The sequence below is a fragment of the Octopus sinensis genome, linkage group LG10 (assembly GCF_006345805.1).
Source record: "Octopus sinensis linkage group LG10, ASM634580v1, whole genome shotgun sequence".
In the NCBI taxonomy this organism is placed as follows: Eukaryota; Metazoa; Mollusca; class Cephalopoda; order Octopoda; family Octopodidae; genus Octopus; species Octopus sinensis.
Genome location: NC_043006.1, coordinates 24,124,462 through 24,143,614, shown reverse-complemented (window position 1 = coordinate 24,143,614; position 19,153 = coordinate 24,124,462). Strand labels below are relative to the sequence as shown.

Below are 19,153 nucleotides of genomic sequence, written 5' to 3'. Positions count from 1 at the left end.
TATATATATATATATATATAAATTTATGTACATACTGTAAATCCTCAAGTATAGTCTGCCCTTGAGTATAATACGCAGGGAATTTTTAGGGGGCTGTACCTCTGAAAAACCTAAACCTTGTGTATAATATGCACCCCTTCTCCAACTTGAGTCATGCGTAAGTAAGCCAGCAGCACCTAGTCGAGCAAACACTTCCGCGCATGCGTACTACAATAATGGTGATGTTCTTAACTGTTATATGGGAATGTAAATATGTTTGCAAATTGTATTTGTTACATGTTATTCTGTGTTCTGAATACTTTTATTTTAATAAATGTTGCTTACTGCAAGTTATGGATAATTCTTTTGACTTCATTGCTTTCAGGCTCAGATTAAGGTATTTTCGCACCCAACATCACAAAATGTGTACGAACATTGCCGGACAGCAAATAGAGACTCGGACATTGCTTAGAAAATATTTTTCATTTTTAACCTCGTATATAATACGCACAAGAGATTTTGACCTTTAAATTTGGGGGAAAAAATGCGGATTATACTTGAGGATTTATGGTACATATAAATATATACATACATACACATACACATAATTATATACATACATATAAATATATACATAAATGTACATACATATATACATATACATATACATACATGTACATATATATACATATACATATATACATACACGTACATATATATACATACACGTACATATATATATACATACACATATATATATACATACACATACATATAATATACATACACATACATATAATATATACATACACATACATATATATTACATACACATACATATAATATATATATATATATATATATATAATATATACATACACATACATATAATATATATATACATATATATATATATACATACATGTACATATATATACATATACATACATATACTTATATATACATACATACATATATATATACATATACGTACACATCCACACACACACATATATATATATAATATACATACACATACATATAATATATATATACATATATATATATATACATACATGTACATATATATACATATATATACATACATATACTTATATATACATACATACATAATATATATACATATACGTACACATCCACACACACACATATATATATATATATATACATACACATATTCATATATAAAACTTATTCACACATTACAGCCATTTCATGCGGCTCCATTTAATTAACACAGAAAGTGCGATGGGCCATGGCCATCAGGCACAGGTCAACAGACCATGATTGTGGCCCAGACAGATGCATTTAATTTATGGGCATTTGTTGGGGTCTAATGTCACTCAAACACTCCGATACCCACCAGAATGCAGTTCAACCAATGACTTTTCAGATGATGTAAAACTTGCCACCATTATATACTAAGATGATATTTTAACTATTTTTTGTTTTTTATGTGTGCATAGTAGTCTCATTTTCACAAAATGTGCTCAGCAGTCCATGCTATGTCACTCAAGTGCAAATCCCAATGCTTTATGGGTTAGTGAAAACATTTCATCAATTTCAAAGAAACCATTCTCGTCAGATGAACGCATAGACTTCAAACAAAGAATAAACCATTTTTTTAACAAATTTACATCAATAATGAAAACCAAAATATTTCCATTGTTTCCTTTTCTTATAACTGCAGCAAATTGATGTAATGTTTTCATTAATCAATTAAATGGAACTGCTTGAAACAGCCGTAATGAATTGACACCTGTACATCTTTGTTACTTATATACATATGGGTATGTCTGGCTTTTTCAATTATCAATTATTTTCATCATTGGTACAGGGTTTTAGGATTTTTATTCATTTGCTTGCTTTCACCATTGTGTTTAAGTGAAAATTTGTAGTTTGGTCATTTTGACTGCTATATTTAGCATGCCAGTACTACTTGTTAGTACCCTTAAGTATTGATATATATATATATATACACACACGTAATTGTACATGCATATACACACATATCTATATATACACAGATATGTATGATTGTGTATAGAAGAATATATTACTCAAATTCCAACTTTGTCTAATTTTCCCAATTTATTTACAATCTTATAATAATACAATATAAGATAATATAAAGAATATTAAATGTCCATTGTGATTGAACTAGTTTTTTCATGCATTAAACTAAGCAATCTTCAGGTTCATGTAGTAGTGGTGACAGTTTACAATTTACAGTTGTAAATTATAAAACATAACTGTCACCACTACTACATGAACCTGAAGATTGCATACATAATGCATGAAAGTATTAGTTATAAGATTGTAAATAAGATGTGAAAATCAGACAAAGTTGGAATTTCTTTGAGCTTATATATATATATAGTTGATCCAAACATGAAAACACAAACAGAAAACACAACAACGCGAGGACGTGGAACAAGTATAGTATTATTGGACGCTCGGGAAAGAAGGAAAGAAGGAGGGTTTAACGTTTCGAGCAGAGCTCTTCGTCAGAAACATAGGAACAGGAAAGATCCAAAGAAGTGAAGACGGGGGGGGGGGGAAATCGCCAACAGTACACACGCGGTCACATAGGGAGAATTCACAAAAAAAAAAAACAAAAGACGAAAACAGGTGGTGTAGACAACAAACAGATGTATTAGTTTAACGCTGGGGAAGTGAAAAAGTCTTCGATGTTTCAAGCCTACGCTCTTCCACAGAAAGGAACACAGAAAGAAACAGGGAGTGAAAATAAGGAATGTGTAGTGGCTAGCGATCTATATATATACATATGTGTATGTGACTCTGTGTGTATTCATATACATATACAGTGTTAAGAAACTCAAGAGAGCTGAACAGCACCTTCTCAGAGGTAAATGTCTCAGTCCTTAACCTTCTCCATTCTAATGGAGCCGGACTAATTTCAAATCATAATTCCTGGCTTCTCCTAGGCTGACACTTTTTAGGCACGTAGCTATAGGAGACTTGTGCATTTAACCCGCTTGGAGATTTCATATAATTGTTGTTTTAACCTCATTTCAGATCGATTACTCAAAGGTGCACCAGCTATGATCATCAAGGATCAAAAGCGTACCAGCCGTGACCATGTAGGATAAATTTGCCCTCTGTATTTCTCGCACATAAAGCGAAGTCATATGCATTCCTCAATATTCTCTTATAAAGTTGTGTACATTGGTGCTAAGACAGCTTGTGTGCATCCGTCCTAAAACTGCTGATAATGAGACTTCGTGGGGTTTATGACATTTTGAATTTTGTAACTCGGGTTTATAGATCGTAAATACATTAGGCCTTAGAAGCAATGAAATAACTTACTTATCCTCTCCCTGTATGTTCGTCATCAAGAAAATCAATTTAATGCATTTTAAATACAAAAACACAAGTAAGCAATTTATGAAGGGTTTATATGTACTCAATTATAATGGAGAAGCTAAATTAGAAAATGGGAATTCATAATGAATTCATTCAGTGAGTTTCAACCTGGGCACTCAACCGTAATTTCAGTTGTAGTCGATTATATCGGTAACTGTACTAAAAACCATATAGCATTTTGTTCGATTTAATAAAGGTAAAAATCACCCTATAAATAAATATATTGTATGGAAAATGGACAATAACCTATGGATTATCTAAATTTACCAATACAAACAGTGACCACCAAAAGCCGATTTTTTGTTACCTTTCGCTTTCTAAATGTGTTCGTATATAAATATACATATCCGATTACAAAAACAGCATCATAACGATCCAAGGAGCTGCTAGACATAGCAGCTAAATCATTCTCACATCGCACCCTCTCATCTTAAATAACATTGGAAATGTTTTTGAAAAAGATAGAATGATCATAGCTGGCACTCTGTGTGTACGTTAAGAAAATAAACAGGACGAGTGAATTTTCGTTCAAGTATATGACGACCGTCCAATAGCGGCCGTCCCATAAAAGCTATTCTCATTTTACATAGCAAGAAAAAAGCATGCCACACACATCGATCGAACGATGAAACCACTATGTGGCTACTTTAACTTCTTAAATACAGCAGTCACATCTCCCCTCAAAGTTGGCCTTATTTTTAAAATGAAAGGATTCATTGAATTTAGTCCTAGATAGTATTACAAAAAGACTTGATGGTTGCGGTCAGAATGTTTTTAATCAAAGGTCTACGTGATCACAGCTGAGCTACACCAATACATTTAAAACACAGTACACACTATTGCCTCATGAGTATCAACATACACAAGCACAGGCAGCAGAGACAAATAAATATGTATCACAGGTGAAGTATAAAAATAAATACATATATGAATATACATATATAAACTGAATTAGATGGACAAGTAAATAAGCTATATGGAGAGGATGGGGGGGGGCGAATAAGCAGATTAGTGAAGTGTAAATATTTAAGTGGGTTTTCTGATAACAGAGGAAGAGGGAGGGAAAAGATGCGTCGAGAGGGAACTGCATCCAGGCTGGAACAATAATCTAAAAATTTACATCCAGGCAGGAGCAATATCTAAACATTTACAACCAGGCTGGGCTGGTTAAAACTGCAAAAAAATTGCCCTAACTCAATCACTTCGTGAAAATAATAATTTTTGGGAACCTTTTATTTTAATGATCGTATCCTGTCGACCACAATGTCAAGTTTAATTAGTCGAATAAAAAAAAAAAAGGAATGTTATGTGTTAAGTAAAAAGAGGGGGGGAGTATTATTGAACTGTTATGTTAAGAATTGATTCCTATTGAACGAAGAGTTCAATGTTGAACGGATTAAGTGTGTGTGTGTAGAACAGTGCTGTGTCTCATTAACATAAAGGCCACAACAAGAGCGAGTGACACGAACGAAGGTCACTAACTGGCTCCCCAATAAATTGCTACAACATACAAACAGCCAAGCAAGAATTTAATAACAATGACGAGGAGTATAACGATGAAACACTTTCGAGCGTTTTGCAAATGGGAGGAATTAAAAAATGAACATCGAAGGGTAGATTCAAGTCGATGGTATTGAAAAATCCTCATTAAATAAGAGGAGAGAGAGGAGGAAGTTGGCTAGTAATACTAACAATCTATAGATATCTACAGAGAGAGACAAACAGACAGACAGAGAGTATTTACTTATGTACAATTTCAGCATCAACAATGATGTTTGGTGAAGTTACGGTGATAGCAAAATGGCGACCGGAGCCAGTGATTCACAGACGAGACAAACTCGGAGATATTGCAATGGTATCCGTCAGGCATGATGATCGCTTACATAGCAATTAACGTAGACATCAGATATATATATACGCTACAATAACACTGGGGAAAACGGGGAAAAAAACTAAATACTTTAATCTAAAATGCCCGTATACATTCCCTGTATGTGTGTATATATTTTTTTTTAATATGTGTGTATACATACAAGTACGATCGTTGTCAATGCTGGCTACTTTGCAAGTTTTATTGCTAACTAATCAGAAGAAATGAGAGCATTCGAATAATTACTAATGCATAAATAAATAATTGACATTGATTAAAATGATAAAATAAAATTAAATGATTTACTTACATGCAAAATTTAGAAAAATGTATCCACAACTGCCGGTAGAAAACACGTTTATAAGACAAGCATAAGAGATGATAAAGTAGTACGAAAACATGGAACTGACAATGCCTAGCTTATTAAATGTATGGATCACAATACGTAACAAAATTAATTTTTCAATTAGATTGATAAAAAATCATTACATTTTATGCTGATGTGTTTATTTTTTAGTTGATTTATTTTTAATAAATTATTTTAAAAGTATATTTTGCTTTCTTGCTTTCTTCTTCATTTTATGAAACTTAAAATCCATAAGGATTTTATACCTTCAAGCTTTCCGTATATACGTTTACTATTTATTTTATTCTAGGAAGTTATTCAGAAAAAATATTTTAATTTATGAACGAAATTTGCAATATATTTTTTTTCCATTTTGTTTTTTACAAACATTACACTATTCCACTTTTTAATTTTTCAACAAATAAACATTTGATTTTGTGCGCAGGATGAAAGTAAAACATACTTTATTGCGCGGAAGGATATCAGCAGTGTTTAGGTCGTTATAGAAATTCTACTATCAGAGCTGAAGAGTAATTCTTACCACACTTATTTCGGTAAGGTAAACTGGAAATCTCTAATTAAAAACTTCATTCATAATGTCCAGTAACAAAAATAATTGGTTCTTTTCTTTTGATGTTCTATTATTATTTTTTGATATTTTGTTCTAATTCATCACGTTATTTCAACTTTGTTTTGATAAATATTAATTTTCTTAGCAACAGATATTAAATTTAGTCATTACAACCAATACTGTTGAACACAAAATCTATTCTTTTATGTCTATTAAAATATGTTTACCATTTATCAGTATTATTCTATTAATTCCATAATTCTTTAGTTGAAATATAATCAGCATTCCATATTTGATATCATGTTTACAATGACACCTAACAAATGTCACCCTTCACGCACGTTGATTCTTCAAATATTTGACATTAAAATTACAAATGAGGTCAGTTTACGATCTGTTTTCGATTTTAGTTTGTGCTGATTACTGCTGTCATTTTATCTGATCTCTTTGAGCTTTATTTTATACCCATACACGCAAACTTAAAAGCAGTGTCGTTAGAAATGGAGTGGTACGGAAAGAATTGTAACGAATATTAAAGTTGTACTAAATTCATTCTTCGTCTTATATATATATATATATATATATATATATACACAAAATAGCAGAGATACCCGGCGTTGCTTGGATTAAGGTGGTGTGTATTACAGTTATGTTGAAACAGGTGATACGAGAAAGTGCAGCATTAACGACAAAACAAATGGTCTAATTCGACTAAGCTACATGTTTGGAGGATTCCGTTTGGAGGATTCCAGACCCCAGCCAATCATGGAAAAGTGGGTGTATGTAATTTTTGAACCCAGCAAAAAGCTGATTCCGGAAAACGGGGTAGGGAGAGGTGGAAGCCTCGGAAATTTCAACCCACCCCCACTATCATTGATCTTTTCACCCGCACGATTTTCAATAAGAAAAAAGAAACTCAAAATTTTTGCATGGAATCAAGTATCCTAACCTCCTAATATGCAGCAAACTCCTTATTTTTGTTAGGAAAAAAGTGGGGAAGCTGAACCATCACCCCCCCCCCAATATCCCAGAATCGTTGGGGATTTTTTTTCTTCCATTGAATGAATTATAGTGACGCCTAATATACTACAAAACCCTTCTTTGGGTCCAGAAAACGGGGTGGAGCCCTCAGCAATTTCACCCCACCCCCATTTTCAAATATTTTTTGCTATTTCTTTCTTTACTCATAATTTTAGATAACATTTTGCAGAAATACGTTTTCGAGAGAGTGTGGAAACATTAGATTGAAAATTCAAAGAAGTTTGAAATAAATAAGTGAAAATGCAGAGGTTATAGATGTTAGAGTGGTACCAAAGTCAGTGGAGAGATAACGAATGATAAATAAATTTTGAAAAAAAATTTTCCTCTATTCAACTTCATAAAAATTTCCTCCAGATTTGGTAACAGGTAATTATATGGCATCAAACATTCGTTTAATCTCATTGAAAAAACAGCACATACCTGGATTTTATTTTTTTCAGTCTTTTTCTTCAATTTTATCAACAGCATGTCTTAAATTTATAATCCTATGGCATTCTTCAGCCACTGCCTGTAGAGTTAATTTTTGGTCCTGTTCTTTTCTTGCAGTTAACCCTTGAACAAAAATTAAACATTTGAACAAATCAGGGGTTAATTCATTTAATTTGAATTTTTCACACTCTCTTTAACTATAGGTAACAAAATTTTCATCATTTTCATCATTTTTAACTAAATTTAAACACTACCAATGAGTATTGAACAGGGAACTTCTTTCACTGAAAATTCTCGATAAATTGTTTCATCAAGACAAATCTCATCTGGCTTCTTTAGCAGAATATAATTACAATATTTTTCATGTTTAGCAGGGGACAACTTTCTTAAAAACAATCGCACCTTCTTCTCATCATTCCAATGTTTATATTTTTCTTTGAAGATTTCTTTGTATCTTCTAAAATATGCAGAAAAAGTAGTACCTTCTTCTGAGATATAAATAAATTCTCCAATTGAGATTGCTATGCCATCTGACGAGAACGAACCTGAAGTATTTTCAGGCTTCTTCAACATTACTTCCAGTAACTGTTGGTATTGTTGTTGTTGTAGTTGTTGTTATAACTGCTGTTACTATTGCAACTTTTTGAAAACTTTGTATAGGCCTCTGAGCAGGTATTGCCAAGCTTTTGGCAAAATTTGATGCAGATTCTCTGCTCAACTTTCTCTGTAATGGTCAATGCGATGATCACACGCTACACACCTTCCTGCCAAGCACTGTGGTAAATGTCGTGAGTGAACAGAAGGGAAGGAGAAAGAGTTAAACAGAGAGAGAGCATAATTGGTGTTATGAATGTGTGAGGGGAGGGAAGCCACAAGAGGGGCAAGGATATGGTTGAGGTACTTGGAGATCATTTTGGTGAGGCAGTTGCAGGTGGAGACAATAGAGCAACCATGTTGTTGGGCTTGTGGATTTTGGGAAGGAAGTAAATAGCGGGGGGGGGGGTGATATGGACAGTGAGGTTGAAAGTGATGGAAGGAAGATGGGAAAAGGAAATGAGGCCATGAATGGTGGAGGACAGTTTGTTGGTAGTTAGGTATGGGGTTGGAGGGTAGAGGGCAATTGAAGGAGGTGTCTTGAAGTTGACGGGAGAGCTTCAGCCCTGTAGAGGTCTGCACGCCACACCACTACAACTCCACTCTTGTCAGCTGGTTTGATGATAAAATCTTTGTGGCATCAGAGACATTAAAGGGCTGAGAGTTGAAATATCGAGGATGCCTGTGAAAGTTGAATCAGTCCACAACACGTTGACAGATGCTTGCAAATTGATCAACTGCTTGAAACTGGCCAAAAGCAGGCATCCAGTAGGATGGTCGACAGCCCAGGCCGGTGAAGCAGTCTTCTACATTTAATGTGGGTGGAGTGTTGTGGAATAGTGGGTGTCGCCTGATGTGGTGCACAAAGTATTGGATATCAGCACAGGTCTGAAACTTGTTACTCGATGGAGTGAGAGGGATGAAGCACAGACCCTTACTAAGAAGCGAGCACTCAACTTCAGAGAGGGTTAGATCAGGAGGAATGGTAACAACAGACTAAAGGGGTAGTTAGGTGGGGGGGTGGATGCAGTGGAAGGCAGAGAAGAATGTGGCGTATGGGAGGGTTGAAACAATGGAAGGGTGAGAGTGAGGATGAGGGGAGTGAATCATGGAGGGAGGAGTGTAGTGGAATCAGGTGGGACAGGATGAAAGAGTGGGTGGGGTTTATGTTGTTTAGTGCAAGCAAGAAAGTCATTGAGAAGATGGTTTAGGTGGAGGATAAAGAACATAGTGGAATGTGCAATGGATGGTAAGCAGCAAGAAAAGAAGGTGGAATAAGTGAGAGGGAGAAGGCAGTCAAGGGTATACATTGTGGAGAGATTAAGGTGCAGATTATGGGTAAGATGGCAGAAGCAGAATGGAAGGTAGGGTGGAAATGGAGGAAGATGAGGTGGTGATGAAGGCGTGTTTTTTTTTTTTTAAATAAGTAGAGAACGATTAATAGAAGGTTGAAAGCAGTAGAAAAGAAGCATGGTAAGGTGTTTTTTGAGGCAATGGTGAAGGTGGAGGAGGAAGGATTTATAATTAGGCATGCCAGAAAATGGAGAAAAAAATGTTAGAATGGAGAGAGAATGGCAAAATTATTAACATACAGAGTTTAAGAGTTTGGTAAGTTCAAAAGTTGTGATAGATTAGTGTGAGTTACATCAACCAAAATAGCCAGTAAGATACATGGAGATAGAGTCTGAAAGAGTCCAAAGATCCAGTGGTAATCTGGGTGAAGTGTTGGTTATGTGGATGAGGAGAGGTACTGAAAGTTCAGGAAGTTAAGTTAATTTTTTTGGCTCAAAAAGCAAAAAGCAAGGCCATGTAGGGGGACATGGAGTTATGTACAGGGAGGGTATTCATGCAAAGAGTTCAGGCTATTTCTGGTCAAGAGAGACTTTGAACCGAGCGGTCGTTGGCATCTTCACTATCTCATCTGGCAGCTTATTCCACGGATCCGCAACCCAGACAGAGAAAGCCCCTCTCCTTCATTTGAGATGAAATCGTCGCAGATAGAGCAGCTGATGCTCTGGAGCAGGATTGAAGAACAGCTCTTTCGAGAGGTTACACTTTCCGCTTATGATGTTGTGAGCGAGAATGAGATCACCATGGCGGCAGCGTTTTTCTAGAGAATAAAGGAAGTAGTTAAGATGAAAGTCCAAGTGAGTAGGAAGTTCAGTCAGGCAGAATCAAACTGGGGTAACCATGTCAACATATAATATATAGTTCAAATTTATAGAAAATAAAAGGTGAAAACTGGTGTAGGAACAAGCTGGTGTAATAGTTTAATGCTTGGTAAGAATGGAAAGGTTTTTTATGTTTCAAGCCTACATTCTTTGACAGAAAAGTTAAGAGGAAAAAAAATATATGTATATATATATATCCAAAACTAGGGAATGGAGTAGATAAAATCCAGGCTACATATGTTTTATAGCTTGTAGAACTTCAGAAGTAATAATTATCCAAATGAGGAGTAATCTGCTAGCTACTCGTTAGGCCAAAGATACTTTAATCAAAAGAAGTTTACAATAGGCGCAGGAGTGGCTGTGTGGTAAGTAGCTTGCTTACCAACCACATGGTTCCAGGTTCAGTCCCACTGCGTGGCATCTTGGGCAAGTGCCTTCTATTATAGCCTCAGGCCGACCAATGCCTTGTGAGTGGATTTGGTAGACGGAAACTGAAAGAAGCCTATCATATATATATATGTGTGTTTGTCCTCCTAGCATTGCTTGACAACCGATGCTGGTGTGTTTACGTCCCCGTCACTTAGCGGCAAAAGAGACCGATAGAATAAGTACTGGGCTTACAAAGAATAAGTCCCGGGGTCCATTTGATCGACTAAAGGCAGTGCTCCAGCATGGCCACAGTCAAATGACTGAAACAAGTAAAAGAGTAATGTTGCAGGAGATTCAATTGAAAATGTGTAGAAAGCATAGAAACAGAGAAGAAAAGCATATTAGTGAAGAAGTAATGTATGGGAATGAGTAAATGTCTAAACTTTCAAAGGAAAAGAATAATTATATGAACAGGGAAAGGAAAGGGGGATGAGTAGGGGGAAATTTAGTATTATTGAAACTAGCAAGGGGAATGTCTTTGTGAATTCAAGCTGAGGTCATTTACAGGTCTACTGTAGAATAAATAAGTAAATATATTGTGGCACACTGAAAATACATTTAAACAGAATCAAAGAGAAAGAAGATGTAGTGTCAAATTAAGAAATTGTTAGGAGGGGGAAGGAGAGGGAGGTGGGAGATAATGTATCTGGTCAGTAGAGGGACATAGTAGTTCTAGGTAAGTTGTTTGTTTATCGCTTAATTTTAAAACTATATAAGTGTGTATTAGTGCACCCGCACATATTTTTTGTGTGCCTGTAGAATCTAATAGGTGTGTGTGTGTGAGCATGGGCATTTGCATATTCTCAGGTACAGTAGGAAGGTAAAAATGTTAGGAAAATACAAGGTGTAAACAAATAAAAAATTAAAAATATGAAAAGTTAAAAAAATATAAGATAAAATAATATAAAAATTATAAAGGTAGCCAAAAAAACTTCGTTATAAACATGGAAGAGCTGCAAATTGGGTGCAGAGGAATAGTTACCAGTCCTAGCTGTGTCAGTGAATTAAATGGAAGGATTGGTGACAAAATTTTTATTTATGGTCCTCTAAGTAAAGATGGCGTGGGTGAGGTAGGAGAGGTTCAGTTCTATCTTCTAAACCAAGTTTAAAAATGAGATCACAATTCTTGATGTTGATATCTCTCAGGGCAGAGTCCGGTACAATAAGGTGGTCCTTGTGCAGTTGTTTGAGTATTAGTTCCGGATGTGTATAGTGGTATGGCTACCAAGTTTCTCTTATGTTATATGTTATAGCGTATATTTTCTAGTTAGTTTTGTTTACAGTTAATGCAATGCTACTTCTTATTATGTTTCCTATTTGGAAATATGAGGGATGTTCAATAAGTAATGCCCCTGACCCACTTGCAGTTGTTTGATCTAGCTGAAATTTTGCATGTGCAATTATTTATATCTCTATAGATTAAGTGGCAAATTACAGCTCTGAACTAATTGTGGTTTCTGATTTACAGGTGTTTGAACTGAGTCAAGTGTGAAATGGAGCCTGTTGAGTGTCGAGCAGTGATCCGGTTTTTGTATTTGAAAGGACACACACCACGGGAGACTTTTGATGAAATGAAAGTAACTTATGGTGATGATGCCCCATCATATGACCTTGTAAATCGCTGGCATCGTGAATTCAAACTTGGTCGGAACTCTGTGGAAACAAATACAAATCTGAGAGACACAAAGGTGAACGCTGTCAACGTCATTGATACTGCAACCACAATTGTTGACAGCCCTGTCATCACCACCACCACTAAGACTACCACTGCTACCAACAACAACAAAAGAAGTATGAAAAGACTCCTACCATCACCACAAAACAAAATGGTTCTTCCACCAGCACCAACACAGTAGCCAAAACATCTAGAAGTATTCCTAGGAATGTCTCGTCCTTTACTTTTAGTGGAGGATTAAAATGCTACTTTGGACATGCATCTAGACTATGTGGGAACAGATAGGAATAGACAGGAATGCAAATGCCTCAAAAACCTGCTCAGACGCTTTCAACTGTCTGACAGGCACCAACTCTACCACCTGAATGCACCAACGTGGACATGGAGCAACTGCATTGGGTCGTTGAGATCACATCTAGATAGAATACTGTGTAGGACAGTATATAGAGATAGTGTAGGGTATTCACAACTTCACATAGTCTGCTACACAGATCACAAACTTGTGACGTGTACGCTAAGCTTAGATAAGGCACATAGGCAGGGTCCTGGTTACTGGAAACTGAATGCGTCTTTCCTGTCAACACAGGTTTACAGAGACTGGATTAGCACGCTAGTGAAGATGGTTTTGACGGGAACCATCATCAACAACAAATAGTGGTTTGCCCTCAAGAAATCAATAAAAGCTGAATCAATTAGGTATAGCAAAGCACTAGCAATAGATAGAAACAAAATAGAGGAAGACCTAGTTAAGAAACTAGAAGTGGCATTGCATCTGACATATTGGCGGCGAGGTTGGCCCTTGACCAACACTTCAACACCAAACACAAGGGGTGCATTGTCAGGGCTAGGATGTGTGCTTTAAGAAACGAAGGTGTTGGAGCCACACAGGAGGCCCAGGTGGCGGAGGCACAACAGGGCAACAAAGTCACCATTCAGTCTCTGATGGATGAACAGGGGTGTGAATTACTTGAGCCTAGTAAAATGTGAGACCTTTCAGCAGCACTTTGCCTGACTGTTCGGGACAAGTGATGAGCAAGAATGCAGGGTGGACTTTAGTAGCTACCTGCATAGCCTGCCATGACTCAGCAAGAGAGGCAGAGTGTTGTGAAGGTGCCATCACAGCAGCGGACATGCGGGACATGATCGCAGAGTGCTTGAGGGACACATAGCTGGGTTTAGATGGTCTCCCCTACGAGCTTTACAGTTGTATGCCAGACTTGTTTGAAGGCATCTTGGAAGCAGTGTACTGCAACTGACAACAAAACGGGAGCATCCCCAGTTTTGTGAGCAGAGGATCCATAATACTGCTGAAGAAAGATCCAAACAAGGGGGCTGTAATAGATAACTTCAGGCCCATCACTCTGCTCAAGGCAGATTTGAACATTTTGGCCAAGGTATTAGCCAAGAGGTTGGTGCTTGTCATCAAGAAACTGGTCGACAAACATGTGCCATGCCGGGCTGAAGCATCCATGACAATCTCCACCTCATGCACTACATCATAGACAGGGTAGTTAAGGAACTTGGCATGGGTGGGGCACTGATCAATTTGGATCAATCCAAAGTGAGGTCAGTTTTGGCAAGGTTTTTACAGCTGGTAAGGTTTTACAGCTTCCAAACACCAACCACTTTACAGTGTGGACTGGGTGCTTTTTGAAGTAGCACCTGCACTGACAAGGTCACCAAGTACTTGCAAGACATAAAAATAACTTTCAAGAGAGGAGGAGGCACTGGAAGAGGTGATGATTAAAAGGTTATAGTGAGACAGATACAGGTGTCATGCTGTAGAGGAAGTACAAGGTTACCCAGCTGGAGAGGGAAAGATCAGGAATGAAGACAGAAACAGGTGTGCTACTGCAAAGACAATACACAGTTGCCCAACCTGAGGGAAGCGCAGGAAAAGGAGACAGAGTGGGATACGGCGGGATAGAGATGGTGGCAAAATGCTGGGCATACTAATAAGCAATGGGTATCAGAATATAAATGTGATGGTTGAGTAAAGGAAGAGAGTGATATAGAAGGTGGAAAGTGCCAGGTTCAAATGTCATAGTATAAGTGACAGAATATTGTGAAGGGAGTGTGATTAAAGAGTGTAAGTAAGTGGCGAAAGACCTGGGTATATATAGAGTTGGAGGGGCTACCTGATAGCAATGATACAGAGGAACAGGGGTGTGAGGACAGGATTGTGGGGTGAGAGCTAGGCATAGTGTATGAAGGAGGAAATGTGAGAAAGAGATGTAGATTGGTTTTTTGGGGTAGGGTGAGGGAAAACTTTTCTTATTACGTGTAGGTGGAACACCCAGGTCGAGGGCTAGCAGATAGCAATAATAGAATGAGACAAGGCATGTGGGTAGAACGCGCAGGTTGAGGGGGGGCAAGTGAAGAGCAATGATACAGTGGCACAGGGCCAAGAGGACAGGATTGGGGAGTGGGAGGTAATCACAGTACATGAAGCAGAAATGTGCGGAAGAGATGTAGAGACATAGTTTGGTTTGTTGTGGTAGAGTATGTGAGAAGTTTTCTTGTTAAGTGTGGGTGGACATACAGCACTTATCTCTATATATATTATAATTCTGCTTGTTCATTTGTTCACACATTAACATTAAGATTGTTAGAGAGATGAAGACATGGAGTGAGAGAGAGGGGGGATAGAGAGTGAGAGAGATGGAGGAGGAATGAGTGAGATGGTAGATAGCCAACTGATGCATTACAAGGTCATTCACATGGTTAGTAGAAGTGAGAGGTGAAGAAAAAGATAAGATAGAAATGTTAACCATGTCAAGAGGGGAATTACATATTTAAAAAGTTTATTGAAGAGGTAGAGAGAAAGAACAAAATATAGTGTTTATATATATATATATATATATATATATATATATACACACAGAGCAGGGGGTGCTGAAAAGTTCCTGGTTTTAAGGGTATTGCAAAAGGCCTGACAGGAAGCTCAACCTTGTGAGATCTTTTTACCGGGCTTAGAAAAATTGAAGGACTGCTGCAATAAGTGTGTGAATATGAGAGGGGAATATGTTCAATAAAATCATAATTAACTGATCCTCCCCTATTTTCTTTTACCCAGGAACTTTCAAGGCAAAAAATTAATTCAAACATCAACAATCTTGAATGGAAAAATCTAATTGAACTTCAAAAAGACAATTAAAGAAGCAGGCAAAGGAAATGCTATAGTCCTGATGGACACAAAATACTACAAAAATCTAGTATTATCCATGCTAGAAGCCCCTATTCTTGCAAACCTAATAATGGGATATTTTGAATTCACCATATGTGAAGTGTCACTGCAAAAATATGGGTATCCATTTCACCATTATAAAAGAGAGAACTGGAAAAGATACTTGGATGACTGCTTTATCATTTGGAAGGAGACCATTGATAAACTTTTGGAATTTAAATCAATAGTAAATAATATAAACTCTAACATTCAATTTACAATGGAATGTAGCAAAGAACAGCTCCCTTTCTTGGATATTATGATAAAAAAAGTCAACAACCATATTATAACTGACATTTATCATAAACCAACGGACTCAAAGCAATATTTCCTGTTTGGCTTATGCCACCTGAAACACATCAAAAGAAATATCCCCTTTAATTTAGCAAAATGAATTTGCACAATAGTGTCTGATAGAAATACTTGGGACCTTCATTTTCAAGACCTCAGAACAACACTAACTGAAAGACACTATCCACCCTTGCTTATAGATGATGGAATTAAGCATGCTAAGAAATTAGACATTAAAACACTAAGGGCAACAAAGCATAACACCACACCTCATCTCAAAACACTACTGAGTCACTATCAGAACTGGAGGAGAAGTTCCAGGTGTGGAAGGAGGGTTTAGAATCAAGGGGCCTTAGAGTCAACCTAGCTAAAACCAAAGTACTAATAAGTAGAAAGGTAGACAATCCACAAATATCTTCAGGAAGATGGCCCTGCTCGATCTGTAGAAAAGGTGTAGGTAGAAACTCTATAAGATGTACCCAGTGTAAGCTATGGACACATAAGAGGTGCAGCAATGTCAAAGGTAGGCTAACTGGGAAGATAGTTTTTGTATGTGGCAGATGCTCGGGAGCATTAACCTCCGAAAATCTGCAGAAAACAACTTCCGTCACTTTCCAGGCGGAAAAACTAGAAATAGTTGATAGCTTCCGTTATCCAGGTGACCAAATCAGTAGTGGGGGTGGGTGCGCTGAAAGTGTAACTGCTAGAATAAGAATAGCCTGGGCAAAGTTTAGGGAGCTCTTACCTCTGCTGGTGACTAAAGGCCTCTCGCTCAGAGTAAAAGGCAGACTGTATGATGCGTGTGTACGAACAGCCATGCTACATGGCAGCGAAACATGGGCCGTGACTGCTGAGGACATGCGTAAGCTCGTGAGGAATGAAGCCAGTATGCTCCGATGGATGTGTAATGTCAGTGTACATACTCGACAGAGCGTTAGCACCTTGAGAGAAATGTTGTACCTAAGAAGCATCAGTTGTGGTGTGCAAGAGAGACGATTGCGCTGGTATGGTCATGTGGCGAGAATGGATGAAGATAGGTGTGTGAGAAAGTGCCAATCCCTGGCAGTTGAGGGAACCCGTGGAAGAGGTAGACCCAGGAAAACCTGGGACGAGGTGGTGAAGCACAACCTTCGAACTTTAGGCCTCACTGAGGAAATGACCAGAGACCGAGACCTTTGGAAATATTCTGTACGTGAGAAGACCAGGCAGGACAAGTGAGCCCAGCCCACTTATGAATGCCTTTCCTCCCTTGGACACAAAGACCGGTTGAGGCAAGCGAAGTCGATATAGAACCTCATCCGACGACAGACACCCATGCCAACCCCCCATGCTTGCGAAGACATGTTGGGGCAAGCGAAATCGAAATCGAAACCGAATTGAACCAGCCAGGATCCCTGGCCTGGTGGTACGTAAAAAGCACTATCCGACTCGTGGCCGTGGCACGTAAAATACTCCAATGCGACCGTACGACAGGCACCCATGCCAACCCCCTTTGCTTGTGAAGACATGTTGGGGCAAGCGAAATCGAAATCGAATTGAACCAGCCAGGATCCCTGGTCTGGTGGTACGTAAAAAGCACTATCCGACTCGTGGCCGTGGCACGTAAAATACTCCAATGCGACCGTACGACAGGCACCCATGCCAACCCCCTTTGCTTGTGAGGACATGTTGGGGCAAGCGAAATCGAAATCGAATTGAACCAGCCAGGATCCCTGGTCTGGTGGTACGTAAAAAGCACTATCCGACTCGTGGCCGATGCCAGCACCGCCTCAACTGGCTTCCGTGCCGGTGGCACATAAAATACACCAATCTGACCGTGGCCGTTGCCAGCCCCGCCTGGCACCTGTGCAGGTGGCACGTAAAAAGCACCCACTACACTCATGGAGTGGTTGGCGTTAGGAAGGGCATCCAGCTGTAGAAACATTGCCAGATTAGACTGGAGCCTGGTGCAGCCTTCTGGCTTCCCAGAACCCCGGTCGAACCGTCCAACCCATGCTAGCATGGAGAACGGACGTTAAACGACGATGATGATGATGATGAACCCTAGAAACAATGACGCATACAACATTATTCTACAAAATCTACCTATGCTCACTAGGGATCCAAAAATGAACAACATTCGGAAAGCACTTGCATTCATCAAATGCAAAAAGCAACACAAATCACTGAAAAGATTTTGTGGACATAACTATATGGGACAGACAATTATGACACTGAGATGAAGAGCCACACTACATAAGGAACAGATCTGGTTCCTACAATACAGATAGATTCATTTAGCAAATACATAGAAAGATGTGAAGATAATATCCAACTAAACTTCACAGTTTTCCCTGTCTACCAGTGCAAAGAAACAATATCTATACAAGAATGTTTAAATAAAGAACATTTGTTTATTGAAAAATACAGAATATATCTAAATATGAACACATAACAAACTTTGATCTCAGTATATATTTTAATTCATGATTACATACCTGTCACTGTACATATTTCATCTCATTACTTTAGCTTTTGAGTTTTTGTGTATATATATTTATTTATCCCCTCCCTGAAAGATGAGCAATTACCTCCTCTGTCCCCAATAATAATGATCACCAATTACTTCCCCTTAGATTTTTCTACTTGTTGAATCATTCATTCACAAACTTCTCCTCACACAATATGAACTAAAATCTTCTTAAGAAAATACGAAATTACAATATCTTCAATGTCATGATTAGCAAAAGCAAAACTGATCGACAAACGCAACATTGAATGATTTAAAAAATATATTAAAACTATGTAAAATGCATGCATTTTCCTTCCTTCTATAATTATTTATATATTTTGTGCATTACAACTCACCATATGGGGATAATTGAAATTCCTCTCTTTTTGTTAGTATATATGTATGTATGTATGTATGTATATATTGTATATATATATATATGTGTGTGTGTGTGTGTTTATATATATATATATGTGTGTGTGTTTTTATATATATATATATGTGTGTGTGTGTGTGTTTTATATATATATATGTGTGTGTGTTTATATATATATATATGTGTGTGTGTGTGTGTGTTTATATATATATATGTGTGTGTGTGTTTATATATATATATGTGTGTATGTAAATAA

The 19,153-nt window shown here is 37.5% G+C and overlaps 1 protein-coding gene across 1 annotated transcript in view; it reads right to left on the bottom strand.

The window, feature by feature from the left end:
• Positions 1–5,685, bottom strand: part of LOC115216499 (myb-like protein U) — a 169,431-nt gene extending 163,746 nt beyond the window's left edge. The window contains exon 1 of the mRNA XM_029785926.2: positions 5,568–5,685. The gene's annotated coding sequence lies outside the window, so the exon portion shown is untranslated. The remainder of the gene's footprint in view (positions 1–5,567) is intronic.
• Positions 5,686–19,153: the final 13,468 nt, after the last annotated feature.